The sequence below is a fragment of the Lycium barbarum genome, chromosome 2 (assembly GCF_019175385.1).
Source record: "Lycium barbarum isolate Lr01 chromosome 2, ASM1917538v2, whole genome shotgun sequence".
NCBI classification, from domain to species: domain Eukaryota; kingdom Viridiplantae; phylum Streptophyta; class Magnoliopsida; order Solanales; family Solanaceae; genus Lycium; species Lycium barbarum.
The window spans coordinates 128,756,684-128,775,638 of NC_083338.1; the positions used below are offsets into that span (position 1 = coordinate 128,756,684).

At 34.1% G+C, this 18,955-nt stretch overlaps 1 long non-coding RNA gene across 5 annotated transcripts; it reads right to left on the reverse strand.

The window, feature by feature from the left end:
• Window positions 1-5,147: 5,147 nt before the first annotated feature.
• On the reverse strand, window positions 5,148-16,296 carry LOC132627188 (uncharacterized). 5 transcript variants are annotated; one of them, XR_009577800.1, is made up of 6 exons: window positions 15,491-16,291; window positions 10,173-10,782; window positions 7,249-7,378; window positions 6,329-6,568; window positions 5,420-5,654; window positions 5,148-5,340 (listed from the first exon to the last, which is right to left on the reverse strand). It is a non-coding gene; the product is annotated as an uncharacterized LOC132627188 (long non-coding RNA). The 5 variants fall into 5 exon arrangements; XR_009577801.1 differs by having other exon boundaries at window positions 5,420-5,649; window positions 15,491-16,290; XR_009577798.1 differs by having other exon boundaries at window positions 5,420-6,568; window positions 15,491-16,296.
• Between the last annotated feature and the right edge of the window lie 2,659 nt (window positions 16,297-18,955).

Genomic DNA, 18,955 nt, shown 5'->3' on the forward strand with positions numbered 1-18,955 from the left:
ATCTTCTATATTTCGGCTTGAAGATAACACAGAAAGCTTACAAGCATTAAAAAAAACGAAAAAACTTGAAGAGTATAGAAGGGAATAGATAAGCAAATAAAGAACAATGCCTGAAGCAAACCGCCGTGGAGGAATGGGCAACAATAATAATGAGAATGGTGCAGGGAGCTCTAAAACAAAAAGTGGGAGTGTAATTCCAGCAAAGAAGAAGCTGGTGACAAAGATGATAGGTGAAAAATTTGTGCAAGTTGCTACTTCTGCTTTTAACAATGATAAGAATAAGATCAATCCTCGTTATGATTCTACTTGACTAGTTGATCACTTTGCTCCCGCCTGTGGCTAGAATCTTAAGAAATGTTGAAGGGTGTGTGTATCGGTTCCTCTAAGATAAATACATTTTTAGAGAATTCGACACGGATACAACATTATTTTTTAAGAGGCCGACCAACATAGGCTCCCACAATAACCGTTCATTTCTTGAATATTTACCAAAATACTACTATGAGTTTCTATTTAGGGTTCTGTTGTTTGTTCTCTTGTGCTCAATTCTGTAGTCCCAAAGATCAATTTGTAGTCTGCTCTTGTTGTTAAGTGTAAGTTATATATGTGATACATAACGTTTGTTAGTCATATTATGTGGTATATGTTTATTGTTTACTATCACTCTTTTTTTTCTTTTAAGGTTCTACTTATTAATCTATTTCCGGTAAAAAAAAAAAAAAATCACAGTACCTTCTTACAATGATTTAACTAAGAGTTTCCTAGCTTGCGTCAATAAGCTGACGGTTCTAAAATAATAATTACGTAGAGAATTACACTATGGAAACAATTCATTAGAATAACAAAGGGCACTTAGGCCTCATTTGCTTGCATTTAATAAAGATTTTAATATTAATAATTCGGGTTTCCGATATTAAGTGTGATTATTTTTAATGAAAGTTAAATTTTAATCATTCAGATCTCAATTATTAAATGCGTTTGTTTTATTTTACAACCTCAAATGAATCTGAATGCTTAAGATTTTTAATAAAATCCAAATTCAGATACTATAATTCAAGGATTTTTGTAGAGCAAGCATTCTACTGTCACTTTATATATACCCTAACATAGTTGTCGCCGACCACTACTACCCAAGACAATCACCTATCACATCCACCCCCACAATTATCACAGCCAACCATCACAATCAGCCTCATCACCACTAGCGACCATTTATACCACCGTTGTTGGTTGCTATCACCATTATATTTTTTTCACCATCATCCACCACAATTATCAACCATCACCGTTAACCATTATTATCATCGTTAGGTACCACCACAACTAGCCAAGCATCTTCCATGTAAATGTCAAAATTTCAATGTTACTACCCTCTACCATAACCACCAGCCACCAGTCAATATCCACAACCACCACTGACCACTGTGTAAATTAATTTTTTATGATTTTATTGATGTAAAATTATATTAATTAGTAGTTTATTTGAATTTTTTATATATATATTAATTGGTAATAAAGAAAAACTTTTTACATACATATGTTGAGAAATTAAACGGTCTTATTTATTAAGTGTTTAAATTTCCATACAATAACTTAATATTTAAATGTGTATTGAGATTCAAATATTTTAATCTTAATAAAAATTTATGAGATCTAACGTTAATCCCTTATTACTCCATCCTAGCCGGCTCATGGCCAGGCCAGATTCAACTCTACCCAACTCAGTAAAGACCTGACCCCCCCCCCCCCCCCCCCCTCTAAATTTAACGGGCTAAGGATGTATTGAGACTTCAGGTAATTAACTGATTTGAAGAGGGCCTGATTTTTTAACTGGGCTGAGACAAGACCTTCCCATTAAGTGCAGAAATTACACCTAATGCTCTTGATCAAAATCGATGATCATGAACTTTTGATTTTAGCTTGTCTCATACATGGACAAATCTTTAAGGTCAAAAGTCAAAAGCTTTGTCGATGAAACAAATCTTGTTAAACTTGAAGTTTGTCCATGGCCTAGTGATTTCAAAAATTCAAGAGCACCCAATTTAAAGAGGACAATTTGCACGATTGGCCTTATTCGGGGTGGTCTTTAATTTTTGCCCTCAAATTGCAGGTATTTAATTTTTGCCCTTCGCATAAAATTCTAGGTTCGAACCACCGTTCAGTCAAAAAAAATTTTAAAAAAAAATCGCAAGGCAAAGTTTGGGATTCGCAAGATAGAGTTTGATGGCAAATTCTACCTTATCAGGCAGAGTTTGACTGCAAACTCTACTTAAGACAGATTTTTGCACCAAAAATCTACCTCAAGGTGGTAAAGGTTTGAATTAAGGCAATTTTTTTTTTTTTACTCAACTGAAATTTTACAAAATTCTGCCTTAAGGCCTAACTTTTGCCTGAATAAGCCTCTACTGAGGTTAAGACATTAATATTGCATATATTCACAAATTACAATAATATGATATATAGTTAACAGAAGCATAGTTGAAGTAGACAAGAGTTTGAATTGTCAGACAATTCTTATTATCGTAAGTACAAGATAAAAACAAGCAGAACAACAAGCACAGAGGAATTACTCCAACAAGATGAAAATGGAAAATGATGTTGGATATTAACCTTGAGCAGAGGAAGACTTCACAGTAGAGAGGGAAGTCTTTAAGTCTTCCAATTTCCCCCCTTGCACTTGAGAATCTCTTGTATTATCTGCTCTTCCACCTGCTTCACTCATTTCTTTTAAAATATTTGTCTCTGTCAGGTCTCACTGGTGACTGGTGACTGGTGAGTAGTGAGTACTTGTATATATAGATCCTCCTTTGTATGATTATATATGTACATCCCCCAACCCCCCCCCCCCCCCCCCCCGGCCCCCATCTCATTTATTTGATTGTGTTTCACTTAACACTGATTTAAAAAAAAAAAAAAAAAAACAAAGAGAGATTTTTAAAATTTATAGTCTAAAAGAATTTGTAGATATTTGTGAATAGAAATCATCTCAATAAAAATAAAATTAAACTAAGCATAAAAAACCTTTTGGATTAATTAGAAAAATGAATATCACATAAAAATCACATTGAGTGAGTACCGCATTATCTTCCTTTGCTTGTTTGTTAGTAATAACACTTTTGGTCCCTCATAATTGAGAAATTCTAATTTTAATCCTTATGAGTTATGTTATCTAACTGCACACATATATTTAATCCCTTTTCTTGATAATAATCACAAATATGCACCTTTGATCGCCTTTCTTTAGCATATTCTCAAATTTCATAATTATTAACCGTTTCGTCATTTAATTATCTACTTGTTATGTTAAATTTGTTTTGCTATCTTGTATTTTAGGATAATATACTTCTAAAAATAATCCCAACATGACATGTTTACAGCATAAAGAGACCAAAAGTATACAATTTAATTTTAATTAAAAGTTAAATGTGTTGATCGATATATTACAAGAATTAAAATCAAAATTTACAGGGATTAAATTTGTTATTGTCCCCATTTTATATCTGGTAAGACTTTATAGACTTAGCACGAAATTAATACACTAGTCAAGCACATGGTTTGAAGGACAGACAGACTGGAAGAAGAGTGACCCCATATAATGCATGCGCGATTGTACAACTATTAAACTTGAAAAGGGAAAAGGCCAAGTGGATCTTGTGGTCTTCTGTTTTAATTATTTTAGTTGACATGTTTTAAATGTTTAGGTTTACACCACATACTTTTGAAATTGTAAATAAATAAAAAGAGAACAAGAGTTAATTTATGCATTATATTTAACTTTCGGTTTTAGTCTAATAATTATGAAGAAAGGTAATCACCACTTCCCCCCACAGTCAAGGCTCTTCTAGATTTAACTAGATGTGTTTAGCCGGTGAGAGCACCGGCCCAATGACGATAATTTGCCAAAAGAAAAACTAAACTAATCCTTTTTCTTGCGCGGATTGGCCTTCATTTGAGGTGGTCTTTAATTTTTGCCCTTCAAATTGGTGGTCTTTAAGTTTTGCCCTTCGCCTAATACCCCGAGGTTATGGGTTCGAACCTTAGCTCAGTCAAAAAAAAAATCGCATGCAAATTTTGCCTTGCGAATCCAAACTCTACCTTGCGAATTTTTTTTAAAATTTTTAACTAAGCGGGAGGTTAAACTCGAAATCAAGAAATTTTTAGCGAAGGCAAAAGACCACCAATTTGAGGGACAAAAATTAAAGACCACCCCGAAAAGTGCAATCCTGCAAATTGTCCTAAACTAATTCCCTTTAGTTAAATGGTGATATGTCACAAAAATGAGCCAGGAAGCACACACTTAGCTAGCGTTTGGTCATAAATTCCCAATTTTTTTTGAAAAATTTTATTTGGGTGAAGTTTTTCAAGTTGTAAAAATATGTTTCGCCATAATTTTTCAAAACATATTTTACTTTTTGTTTTGAAAAATATGAAACATTACTTATACTCATAAGTTTTAAAAACTATCAAGATACCCAACCATACAAAAAATACATACATGTTAATCCCAAATTATGCAGAACATGATATTTTAACAACAATACCAATAACACACTTACTAGCTACTACAATTCAAATTACCATACAAAGATCCATCCGCTCAAGAAAAAAAAACTACGATAGTAACTGACTATTCTTTAATATAATCTTCCCACATTGTACAACAATTTTTACTTTATAGAATAGACTACTTTAACAGTGGAAACATGGTAAATACCACTTTAATGAAGGAATATGGTAAATAGAATTAGTTGGGTCATAAATAGATAGATTTTCTTTTTGTAAAATACAAAAGTTTTGGGTAGTTTGTTGAAAGTTTTGTAAAGGCCAAAACTAACAGGTTTGAGCCAGAATTTGGGAATTTGAAGATTTATTTTCAAAATCCGTTAAAAATTTATGGCCAAACAAAGATTTAAAAAACAAATTTTCAAAATATGCTCTAAAAATCTATGGCCAAATGGGAGCTTAACCCACATTTTTCTTCCAAATTCTTCATCTGACATGCACGCTTACTTATCCTCTGTTTCAACAATGTACAAAAACGCAACACCATTGATAATTATAGTAAGGGGTCTAGTTAGAGTCAAATCGCTTCTAATAACGTGTGGCGTTGGATACTTCAGAAAACCTGAAGCTCCTTTTTGGTAAACTTAATTTCAGACTTCAGTACATTTGTGAAATTAATAGAGTGAGGTTTCCTTAGGCAAGCTAAGCGCCAAAGAGTTGTGCAATGTCTTTTTGCGTGTTACTAATGACATAAGAGAACTTTTAAGGCCAAAATATTATCATCCTCTGGACTTAAATTGCAAACTATTTCTGGCGGTCAGCTTTCACCATTAGGAGCTGTAAAAGCAAATTGTAAAACAAAATAAATTAGGGTAACACAAAATGAAATAATGCTAACGATTATTGAAAAACTAACCTTTGTATGAATGTGGTCTTTTAGTTCTTTCCCTTTCGCGAATAAGAATATTTTGCAGATTCTCCAAGAACTGGTCGGACATAAAGTGAAGCTTTGTATCTCCAAGATCATGGTAATAAGCATAGTCATACAACCTTTCCCATTTCCTCGAGCTTTCTAGTTCCAGGTCCTTTCAAATTAAACAACTCTTCTTTTCTATACCAGTAGCTTTAAAATGGTAGCTCTAGTATCTATTCTACAATTAAAGAGCAAAAATAATTAGGGAAGTATGGAGAAAGAATGTGGCAAAGAGAAAGAAGATTTAAATAGGTAGCAACTACCTTATACAAAAAAAGAGGTAAAGCTATCAACAACTACTATATGATGAAAAAGTCTGACTGTGATTGTTCCAGTATGAAGTCAATTTGCAGTTATTTCCGTTGCATCTTCCTTTTTTGAATGGCATGGACTCCTTGGTGCTTAAGTTTTGCGAAAGATTTGTAGCCAAATAGTACTTACCAATAATCATGACAACTAATATCATCCTCCTAGTAAAACTGTAATATGTTGTCTTACTTTAATTAGCTCGATCTTTGGGCAAGGTTCCCTAATCTTTCCAAGAAGCCACTGAGGTGATGATTTATGTTGCAGTGCAGTTAAAACCATAACTATAAGCTAATTAATTATTTATCAATATGAGTCGTCCTAAAAAAGCAAATGCCGGACTACTTGATGCAAGTGATCACCCTTTTTTTCAGATGCATTGTCATCACTTTTGGTAGTGTTGGAACTTTACAATGTACCATTGTGATGAAAGAGAAAATATGAATAAGTATTTCTATTAAACGTTAGACTAAAACATATGTTATTTAGCACAGTTAAGTGATAAAATACACACATATATGAAGATAGGGAAGAGGTGGACCTCACCTGCTATATTGCTACTGAGTTGGACCAGGGAGTTCTTTTTTTGGCAATAGGATACAAGATGATACCCATATGTCCACGCGAAGATATATATGCATTTCTCTCGAGGAAGGGACACATATCATAATTATACAAGATCACCAAGACAAAGCCGGAATTAAAAGCAGTATGTAAGATTTATTCTCTGGAAAACACCTTTAACAGAGCTTATTCACGTGCCGTATGTTGACCACCTTTGGTTGGCTGTAGGACCGAAGAGCAAAAGATAACGTAATAAAACAACATAGATCGTTAAAAAAAAAACAAAATCATGAGTGAAAACTATTTTGACTATGTAAATGCATTCATGAATATGTAACGAAGTGAAAAAGATAGCGTTGGATTGTCCATTTTGAGCACGAAAAGCTTGTCATTTTTAATTAGTCCAAGAATCAAAAGTAGTGATGAGCAACTATTAGCATTATGGAAAACCAAATAAGATAAGTGATCAGTTACTCAAATGATGTGATCTGAAATTTGAGATATTCTAATATAATTCATATTAAAGCTCAAATACGACAGTATAACATCCATAACTTTGTCGGTGTCCGTTGACAATAATGTATCTAAACATATGATGAATCAAATTCAAGGTGTTGTTAGAGAATCTAGGACACCAGAATTAACAAGAGAAATGGTCAAATAAGAAACTATAATAAATTGCAAGTATTCATTTTGGTATGATAACATCGTAAATCGATATTAATGTATTATACACGCGCATGCAGCCATTAGTCAGTAGTTGTGGCACTTCCTGGATAGCTACAGAAGTCTTCCCGGATAGCTACAGAAGTTATCGACCAATTAGTTTGAGCAAACTCATGTTTAGATTAGAATTAGGAAAGCATTCGGAAACTTCAACACCAAAATTCTATTTAGATTACCTTTCATGGTGATTAGTTTTGTCGGCTTGAATTGCTTCGCAATATGCAAATCGAAGATCGTCCAGCGAAACATCCACAATTATTGTCTACTTTATCTGTTCCAACAATAAGTTTGTCAGAATTAAATGACCTGCAAACAGAAGAATAATGACTAATATGGCTAAAATAAATCAGTAGGAAGCACGAATATCTTTGTTAAAAGAATGTTAACCAGCGATTAGCATCTAATTAGATAAAGAAAAGCTGTTAAAATAAATTGTCCATGAAAAGAAGTTGTTCAAATTCCATACCCCCAAAACATGAAAAGGAAAGAGAAATGGGTAACAAATTCTATAACAAAAAAAAAAACTAAAAATCCATAGAGCAAAATATCATAGTAATAGCGGGACTAAGATAGTAAGATGGACAGTATGTTGTAAAAGTAATTATAATCAAGCAACTACGGGGAGAAATTGAAAAGTCCAGAATGGAAGAGACGATGGAGAGATTGAGAACATATATGAAATTTAACGAAAACGATGAGAAGTTCAAGTCTCGTCTAAGTCCACCGCTTCAAGTGCGGCTTTATCTCAACCAACGTAGTCAGCAAATTCTAGGGCACGTGTAACTAAGGCTGTAAAAAACTCCACCTAATATTTCAAAAACACAGAATTAGTGACAAGACCTAAATGTCCCTGCATCATCAAGCAGGCATGACGACCTTGAGGAGCTTTATGGCTCTGCCATATATTAGGAATGTACAAATGTTTTAGTCATGGATCGACACGGCCATTTCAAACAGACCCCCCAGATCTTGAAAATTTTCCGGTTGATTTCAACCTTTTTTTGGCTTCGATAAGATAATATTATTAAAACACTAATTATGTGTTAAATAATGGAATTGTCCTATTTTGTTCCATTTAAGTCTTGTACAGTATATTAAAAAAAATGAACTGGGAGTGGATTAAAAAAATAATAGAACATTATCTACTGGCTCTCCATTTGAACTTTTCACTTCACGGTAGATGTGAAGTAGCTTTGAACTAGTAAATTCTCTCAAAATGCACTACAACAAATTGCTTTGTCAGCTCAAATTTCATCACAAAAAACCTTTCGTGACGAAAAACAAATCGTCAACCATTCGTCCCTAAAGCATATATCACTAAATGTATACAACGACAACTTAGTGTTTCGTCACTAAATAGAGTTGTATTAACCACAGATATATTTTTCGTCCCCAAATGCATAGTATTTATGACGAACAAGTTCGTCATGAAAATTATAAATTTTGTAGGTAATAGAATGTTTTCATCACTAAAGAGGTTAGTAATGCCGACGAAACTGATACGTCACTAACTATTTAGTTTAATTAGTGACGACGTAATTTGTCTCGAAAATTATATGTACTTTGTAGCTAAATAAATATTATTTCGTCACTAAAAACTACATTTTACATACGAATTCTATTTTGTTGTCTTTGAATGTATAAATTAGTGACAACTTTGCTTTTTCACAATTTCATACTTGAAAACGATCATGTCGTCACTAAAATTGTTTCTTTTACCGACAAAACAAAATTGTCACTACAAAATGGCATTATAGCGACGATCACAATTGTCATAAAATACAAGTTAATTTGTAGGTAATAAGTAGCCGATTTTGTGGACAGAGATTATTCTCGTCTCTAAATGTCATACTTTAATGACGAAAATGTGTTCGTCTTTTTATTTTTTTGTCCCTAAATGTATATATTAGTGACAACTTTGCTTTTTTACAATTTCGTAGTTGAAAACGATCATGTCGTCACTAAAATTATTTCTTTTACCGACAAAACAAAATTGTCACTACAAAATGACATAATTAATGACGATCACAATTGTCATAAAATACAAAGTTAATTTGTAGGTAATAAGTAGGCAATTTTGGGGACAAACATTATTCTCCTCATTAAATGTCATACTTTTATGACGAAAATGTGATCGTCTTAAAAAGTACAATGCAGTCGTCGCTAAAGGTTAAGCTTTTAAGGATAAAATATTTTTCACTAATCACAAGAATGATGACATTTTAGTTGTAATGATACTATTTAGAATTTGTATTTCGCTAGGTTTCCATTAATTTGAAAATTTATAAAAAAATATTACAATTATTAAATAGTATATAAATATCTTAAACTTCATATATAGCCTGGAGTAGTTTATTCTATAATGAGCTTTATACTAACTAAAAATAACAACATACTAAAAGAAGCAAGATAAATAATAAGAAAATTAAACACTGTCACCTAGTAATTAAGAACAACCAAAATGACATTGAGATGATATCTCATGACATACTCCTAAAAGAAAAACTGATACTCCTAAAAACTAATATTAAGCAATGTTATCCCATTTGAAAGTCTAATTGTAAAACATACTAAACATCAACAAAACAAAGAAAAAAAATGGAGGTTACTTCTCAAAATACCATTGTAGAAACACTTCTCTAGGAACTATTGTTGATTTCTACCTTCCATAACCTGTGTAAAAGAAGAAAGAAAAATCTAAGATTTGAATTCATATATACACTTTGATATCATGAGATGAACAAACTAAAATACAAACTAAAACTCTTGTAAAAAGTATAAGCTAAATTTAGGGGTGTCCATTCTTATTCAGTTCAATATTTTCAAAGTTCGGTTTCGGTAATTGGTAATTGAAAGTAGATACAAATGTAATATCTTTTACAAATTAAGAAGAGATAAAACGGAGCGAACAGAAAAGTACTAGTTCAGGCATAAGCTAACATGAAAACAGAGTAAACAACAAAAGACAGTTGAAATCTCTTGTAGGACTTCGATTCTATTTACGATGATTTATGGCCAGTCGCAGGTATAATTGGTTAAATAAACAATAGAATTTTGAAACATAAAATTTTGAAAAAATATATGAAGTTATTAAATGTACCTTAATGGATAACTTGATAGGATTCACTGATCACTGCATGTAACAGCCTAGGCCACCGCTTGTAGAAATTGTCTGCTTTGGAGCCTTCGCCCCTCACGGTTTTAAAACGCGTCAGGGGCGAAGGCTCCAAAGCGGACAATTTCTACAAGCGGTGGCCTGGGCTGTTAAAGTAGTGTAAGGCTTGCCTTAGGCGAATCCCACATCGGTTTAGGCGAATCTCACATCGGTTGGGGAGGAGAACGAAGAGTGCTTTATAAATGCTTGGATACCTCTCCCTTGTAGACGCGTTTTAAAACCGTGAGGGGTGAAGGCTCCAAAGCAGACAATTTCTACAAGCGGTGGCCTGGGCTGTTACAGTTAGTATCAGAGCCGGTGTCGGGCCGGTGGTAGGGCAAACCCAGTGGTGGGGCAAACCTCAGCGAGGAGGCTGAGTCCCAAGGGGGGGTGAGTGTAAGGCTTGCCTTAGGCGAATCCCACATCAGTTGGGGAGGAGAACGAAGAGTGTTTTATAAGTGCTTGGATACCTTTTCCTTGTAGACGTGTTTTAAAACCGTGAGGGGCGAAGGCTCTAAAGCGAACAATTCTACCAGCGGTGGCCTGGGCTGTTACACTGCATCAAGAAAATGAGACAAAGTTAGGTGCTAAAAGCTACAAAGTTGTTATAAAGCTCATTGTTAAAGCCTCTGAAAACTTTGGTTTCTTCAAAATCATCAACCATGGTGTCTCTCAACAAGTAATCAAAGCAATGGAAGATGAAAGCTATAGTTTTTTCTCTAAACCGGCTTCAGAAAAACAACGTGCTGGACCGGCAAATCCCCATGGCTATGGCTGCAAGAACATAGGGATCAATGGAGATTATGGAGAAGTTGAATATTTGCTTCTTCATACCAACCCTTTGTCTATCTCTCAAAGATCCAATACTATTTCTAATGATCCAACCCTCTGTAGGTACCTTCTACCTTTTCATGTATTATAGTAATTTTATGGTGAAAGTTTGATATCATGCAAGTTATGGACATATGCTTTTATACAACAACAACAACATACCCAATGTAATTCTATAAGTGGGGTCTGGAGAGGGTAAGATGTAAGTAAACCAGGCAGAGAGGTTGTTTCTGATAGACCTTCGACTTAAAATAAAAGCATACAGCAAAATAGCAAGATACTAAACAAATGCAGAGATAGTAATACACAGGGATATGCTTTTATAATAATGGATTTAATTTATGTGGAAACTAAGTCTTAGCACGAAGTTATGTGGCCTTCTTTTCTTCAAGTTTAATAAAATGTTCACATGTAAACATCCTTGTTATAAGGTGGTCCAGGAAAGGATGGGAGACTTAGATGAGGACCTCTACTACGGTTACTCTGTTTGTCTGTGTATATATCTATATATCTTTTCTGTAAGGTTATGATCAATTTAATATTATAGTTTCTGACACTTTAAGGACATTGGATATCGTCTGTTTCGCCTATTTATTGTATTGAACATATGAATCACAACACAGCTCATGCATTCACCAGCGAAAGTACTAGGAATCTGACCTGTCTCCAGAAGTAAAAAAAAAAAAAAGTTATCTACAAATGGGGTTAGCAATTTAAGAAGGAAACTTGGAATAGCTAGAGATATTCTTTCTATAAAGAGGATCTAGTAGTAAAGTTATAGGGTCTAGTTTAGTGAAGTGAGACTAATAAAGTTTGCATAGTACATAAGTCAATTTCTTGGTTAAGAAGATGGACCTAGTTTAGTTTGTGTAGGCATTGGGCATGTTGCGCCAGCTAAATGACACATTTGTTGTAGTGAGGAAGATGGTAAATTCACTGAACTCTTTTTCAAAAAATGTTTTTCTCCATATCGAAAAACAAGCTCAAACTAATCCCTAATCAAAGTACAGTTAGGCACAAAATAGGCAGAATCAGGAAAATAAGGCTACTCAAGCAATACAAGAACAGAGAGAGAGAGAGGCAGAGAATTACAAAAGAATAACCCTCATAAGAACAGTTGCAAGGGGTAGAAGTGCCCCACCTAAGCAAATGTACTAGCCCACTAGCGCAATTTTTGGTATTGATAGACCACACCCTGAAGCTAGACCAAGCACTAAAAAGGAAACAAAATTCTGAGGTTCGAAATACTTAACAAGGAGTTGCAAGGGAGAAGAAGAAACACGCCGAACTTGGATCTACCAGTACCAAAAATATGATACAAAAGGAGCAGGCCAATCAAGTGGTTAGCAAGAAAAAAAGAGAAGTGATTACTATAGAAGATCCTAAAGCGCTCCAAATTATCCTATTCTCAGATGAAGAAAAGCAAAAAGAAAAGTAAAGACAATGGTAACACAAAAGTTGAAAAGGTCTACTTCTCAAAGGATGATACAAACTCAAAGCAGCAACACTAAACAAAATGCTATCATTCAAAACAACTTTGAAGTCCTTGGAGGGAAAGATCATATAGAGGACAGAGAAGGAAATGTGAAAAATACTGATAAGGGGGTAAACAATGTAGATGATAATCAAAACAGTAAAGAACCACCTGATGAATGGGTTGATGTTGAAAGCACAAAAGAAGAAGAAGAAGATGATGATGAATCTTCTCAAAACACATCTGAAGAAGAGACTACAGACGAAGAAAATGACAGAAAGTACCAAGACTTTTAAGGGAAGGACACTGATAAGGAAACAATTTTGAACCTTGCTGATGAAGTTGACAGGAAGAAAGATATAACATCAGATATAAAAAAACACTACCAAGAAGACTGCAAGAATCAGAGAATCTCCTATTACGAGGAGCCAAAAGAAAAGTCTACAAACAACTTCCACTACTATTGATCATGTTTAAGTTGCTTAATTGGAACATAAGGGGTATGAAATCCCAAGCAGCTAGTGAAAAACTTAAATTCATGATTAAATTTCATATGATTTCTATAGTGGCTTTACATGAACCTTTCATGCAGGAAACTACAACACTTTTACAAAAATATGTTGGAAATGCAGAATTGTTTTTCTAACTGTAGCAATAAATTATGGCTCTTCTGGAGGGATACTTTAAATTGCAATATTTTTTACAACCACCAGCAGATGCTAACTTGCAAGGTCCATCCTATCATTACTGATCAAGAAGCTTTTATCCTTCTTGTCTATGCTAAGTCAAGATCAGCGAGTAGAGAGGAACTTTGGCAACATATGAAAGACTTCTCCATTACTGTATCCATCCCTTTGATATTAGTAGGAGATTTTAATAGTATTATGAATGCAGGTGAGAAATTGGGAGGGACGCCTCATAGACTATCTAAAAGTCTTCCTTTCATAGAATGCATAAATGACAGTGGATTGATGGATATGGGATATTCAGGACAACTTTTTACTTAGTGTAATGAAAGAAGAGGGGAAGAATTCATATGGAAGAGACTTGATAGAATGATTGCTAATGATGACTGGAACAGAGTTTTTCCTAAGACCTTTGTGCAACACCTCACAAGATCTGGCTCAGACCACTGCCCTATTCTTATCACTAGCGATAAGGATGAAGGAAACTTTATACGATATTTCGAATTTCTTAAATTTTGGGTTGTACAGAAGGACTTCAAAAGCATAGTTGAAAGCTAGTGGAATTGTGAAATAGAGGGTAACATATTTTGGACTGTACATCAGAAACTAAAAAAGACCAGCAGGGCATCAAGTCATGGTCCAGGAATAGCATTGGAGACATCTTTATTCATACATGGGCTCTGGAAGACAAGGTAAAATTGTGTGTATCTAACTATATGAACTCTTTGAGTCAGGATGACAAGATAATTCTCAACAAGGCTAAAGTTGAACTTATGATCCATTATGAAATGGTTGACACTTATTGGAGACAAAAAGTCAATCTTAAATGGCAACTTGAACGAGATGAGAATACTAAATTCTTCCATATCAAGGTGAGAAGTGTCACACCCCCTTTTTTTGGGCCCATGCGAATGAACGCACAAGGTTTTGTTGTTAAGGGTTTTTCCAATTGAAGTGACGGTTTTGAATAGGGAATAATTATTTTACAGAGTCGCCACTTGGAATTGAGTTTTGGTGTTCCAAGTCACCTTATGAATCCCTAATCAAAAGGAAATGACTCTTTTATTATTGGTCCGCGAAAACAAAAGACCGGGTAAGGAATTTTGTTGATCGGGGAGAAGGTGTTAGGCATTCCCTGAGTCCCGTGGTTCTAGCACGGTCGCTTTATCGACTTATACTTAGCTTAAATAATTTTGGATATATTATGCGCTCCGAGCCTTGATTTGCTCGTACTTTTATTGTTGAACTTTTATTAATCTTAACCCAGATGCGTAACCGCATTCCGGACCTTTTAACTGTCTCAAAATAAGATGTGTAACCGCATTCTCAATCGAAACAAAATTAATTATTAAAATGAGATTGGCTAAGGTGCGTAACCGCATCCTTGAGTTGTTTAAAGCGTCCCAAAATAAAATGCATAACTGCATTCTTAATCGAGACAAACATTTTAAATCATGCCTAAAGCTCGTCTAGCGCTGAAAGCATTTATTTGTCTCTAAAATCCGAGACTTATTATTATTTGGTTTTTTTCACTCTTTTGACAACGGGTTTTGAATAAATTTGCAACCCATCTCGCTCCCTCACAATTGATTTTTCCGCTCTTTTCTTTTATACTTGACAGCGGGGTTTGAGATAAATCTGCACCCCATCTCGCTCAACTCACATTAGATAATTCATTGATTAATTAATTATGCTGTTAATTGGGCCTTTAACTTTTATTACGGACTAGTTGAAAGGCCTAATTACATGAAAACCCCATTCATAACCTCTCTGCGTACGACATTCAATATTGCAAAAGGAAATACAGACAAATCAATGACAACCTCTAAGCATAATATCAAAGTAATAAAATACATTGAACTTAAAACAAGATAAAAAATATTACTATTCTAAAATTTCTACCATTTTAAGCTAAAGACTACTAACTGCAAGATGAATTTTTTTTCTTTTTGGACCTTTTGGTCATGAAAAGAAACTACCTTGTACATTAAAAATGTAAAAATTATATCAAAAACATTTCACTGCAAACGTCAAAATAGACATGAAGCCAAATGTAGTAAATAGGAATGATCAAACCACTATATTTGCCCAAAATTAATTGAAACAAGGTCAGTTAACTTCTAAGCTGAAACCTTAATATTTAAACAAATCATAAATGTTCACAACAAACTAAACATGTGACGACATAAATCAAACAAAACAAAAATACTAACAGGAAGAGGAAACAAGCAAATATTTGATGAAGTAACACTATTGAAGTGGAAAGATTGGACCTTTACGAAGAAAATTTCTTAGAACTTTGATTGTCAAGAACCTCTTGACCAGCAGATGAATACTGAGAAGTTGGCAACTGTTCAGAAAGCCAAGCAAAACAGAAAATAGCCGCAAACTTTGAACGGGCCTCAAACCAAAACGGAAAACGCCTACCAGAACACTCGAGATATACCCACCACGACTTTCAAAACACTTGACAGTAAAAATAATGGTGAAACTGTGGACTCAATTTTTGTGGAGGAATAACAGAGAGTAGGTGGACGATTTACATGGTCTCAGGTGCTCTGTTTTCTTTGGTTGGAGATGGTGAGCTTCAATGGAGGTGACGAAGTTGTTATGGTTTCACATAGTGTTGCATTGGTGTATGGATTATTAGGTCTATTGCGGCTAGCGTTATGGTGTAGGGTGTCGTTAAGTTTAGGGCATAGGATTTATATATATTATGCATAGGTACATGAAAAAGGCTTTGGGTAATGAGTGTTAAAAAGTGGATGCAGATTGGTTTTCTTTTTTTCTTTTTTATTTTTATTAATGTAAAAAGGCATTTTTTTTTTATTGTTTTGTTGTTGTTTAAAGAAAAAAATACATAAAATGGTGCATGTGATATGCGTGTGTAGATGCAGTATTAAAATTGAGTGGTGAAATGATATATAATTAATAAGTGAGAATATAAAATATACTACTACTAAATTAAAATAGCAAGATTAAAATATGTACTTACTCTATATTTATTTATTAAAACTTTTAACTTGGAAATTAAACTAAAAATAGATAACACATTTTCGGACATTTTTTCTTTTTGTACTAATAAAAATAAAACGAAATTAAACATATATCCTAAATTGTGACTCTATTTTTGTGATTTTTGAATATTCAAATAAAACCTACTAAACAAAATAAAATGTCCAGGCCATATTTAAAGAAAAATTTAGATACTAGAAGGTGAAACACTCCAGGGAGGGTCAAAAATCACGTGTCTACAAGAAACGGAAGGAAGGTACTCCATATCAACAAGATCAAGGTTGAAAATCAATGGATTGAAGGAGATGATAACACTGGAAATACTATTGCTGATTTCTATCAGAACTTGTTTAGCGGTGGAATTGAAAATATTGACATGACCATGCTGAACTACGTTCCTAAGCTAATTAATCCAGAAGATAATGATATGCTCATAGCAGAACCAACTCATGAAGAAGTGAAGAATGTTGTTTTTGATATTAACCCCAACAGTAGTGCAAGTGCTGATGGATTCAGTAGTCTATTCTTTCAAAAAACGTGGGACATTGTTGGGAATGATATGGTCCAGTTGGTGAAAGTTGTCTTCCAAGGAAATCAAATGACAAAATTCTATACTAATACTTGCCTGATACTCTTACCAAAAGTGGATCTACCTCAATCTTTCTCAGCATTTAGGCTAGTCAGCCTTAGCAACGTCTCTCAAAAGATTGTGTCTAAGGTCATGAATGATAGACTCTCAAATCTTCTCCCTAATATTATATCTCTGAACCAGAGTGGTTTCATTAAAGGAAGGGCTACTGGGGAGAATATTCTACTTGCACAAGAGATTATACATGATATGAGAAAAGACAACAAATGTCCTGATTAAACTTGATATGAATAAATTTAAAGCATATGAAAGATTGGCTTGGGCTTTCCTAAGCAAAGTAATGAAGAAGATGGGATTTGCAGACCAATGGATCCATATTATTTGGAATTTGCTATTAAATATGTGGTATACAGGGGTTGTAAATGGCAAAAGACATGGATTCTTCAAATCTCACAGAGGAGTAAAACAGGGACATCCTTTATCCTTCTCTCTCTTTATTATTGCTGCTGAAGTACTTAGTTTAATGCTCAATAACTCATATAATAATCCTAGGTTTAAAGGGTTCTCAATGCAACCCAATGGACCTAGGATCAACCATTTATCATATGCTGATGATATTATTATCTTTTGTGCGGGTAAGTCAGATACTTTGCAACTTATCATGGACAGTCTCAGAAAGTATGGACAGAACACTGGCTAGTTGATAAACAAGGAGAAAAGTTGTTTTTTAATGGACAAGAAGATATCTACCAAAAGAAGATATATTGTTGCTAGGAAACTGGGCTTTCAAGAATGTGAATTCCCTATCAAATACTTGGGTTGCCCTCTTTTCTATGAAATGAAGAAGATAGAGTTCTTTACGGACATGGCTACCAAGATTATTCAAAGGGTTGGCTCATGGTACAACAATCTACTATCACCTGGTGGAAAGAAGACCTTTATTAAACATGTATTGACGGCTATGCCATTACAGCTGATGTTTGTTTCCCAACCCCCACAGAACATATTTGAACAAATTGAAAAAGTTTTTGCAAATTTCTTTTGGGGAAATCTGGAAGAAAAAAACAAATATCACTGGGCAAAATGGGAGAGCCTATGTTTAACTACTGAGGAGGGTGGAATAGGTATGAGACCTCTACAGGAAATCTCTGATTCTTTCTCTATCAAATTATGGTGGCAATTCAGAATAAAAAGTACTCTCTGGACAAGATTCATGAAGGCAAAATACTCTCAAAGAATTCATCCTATGGCCAGGAAGTGGAATTACACTCAATCACATACTTGGAAAAGATTAATGAAAATAAGAGATAAAGTTGATCACTTGATACAATGGAAAATCAATGGTGGGGATGCTAGCTTTTGGTGGGACAATTGGTCAGGCCTTGGAAGTTATCTCAGTTTGGAAATTCATCTACATCTGTTAAGATTCAGGTTTCAAGATTTATTGACAATGGTCGTTGGAATCTTCATAAACTGAAGCAACTACAGATGACTAACGAGATCATCAACAAAATCCAAAGAGTTAAGTTTAACTTCACCAATCTCAAGGATCAGCCTCTTTGGATTGCTACAACAGATGGCAAATTTACTTGTAACTCGGCTTGGAGGATTATCAAAAGGAAGCTCAATACTTCTCGTATCAATAGAATGTTGTGGCATCCAAAATGTCCTTTTAAGGTATGTTTCTTCTTTTGGAGAGTTCTTAGACATAAAATTTCTGTTGATACTAACATTGGTAGGTTTAACATTCACTAAGCATCTAAATGTTCTTGTTGTACTGTTGACCTCGTCCAAGAAAATGAGGAACACCTATTTATGGCCAGCCAAATAAGCAAGAAAGTTTGGCTATTTTTCAGTCAAAGCTTTGGTATTAGCATGGACCAACATAATATTGGACAAAGAATCATTACATGGTGGATGAAGAAGGGAAAAAATGTTATACAAGATCTTTCTTTACAAATACTACCTATCATCATTGCTTGGCAAATTTGGAAGGAGAGATGCAAGAGCAGATTTGAAGACATTAGAATGTCACATCATAGAATCATCCTCAATATCACACAACAGCTAAATGTTATCATCCACAAACAATTTCCTTGTGTTCCTTCTTATGAAATGGATGCATCTCAAAAAG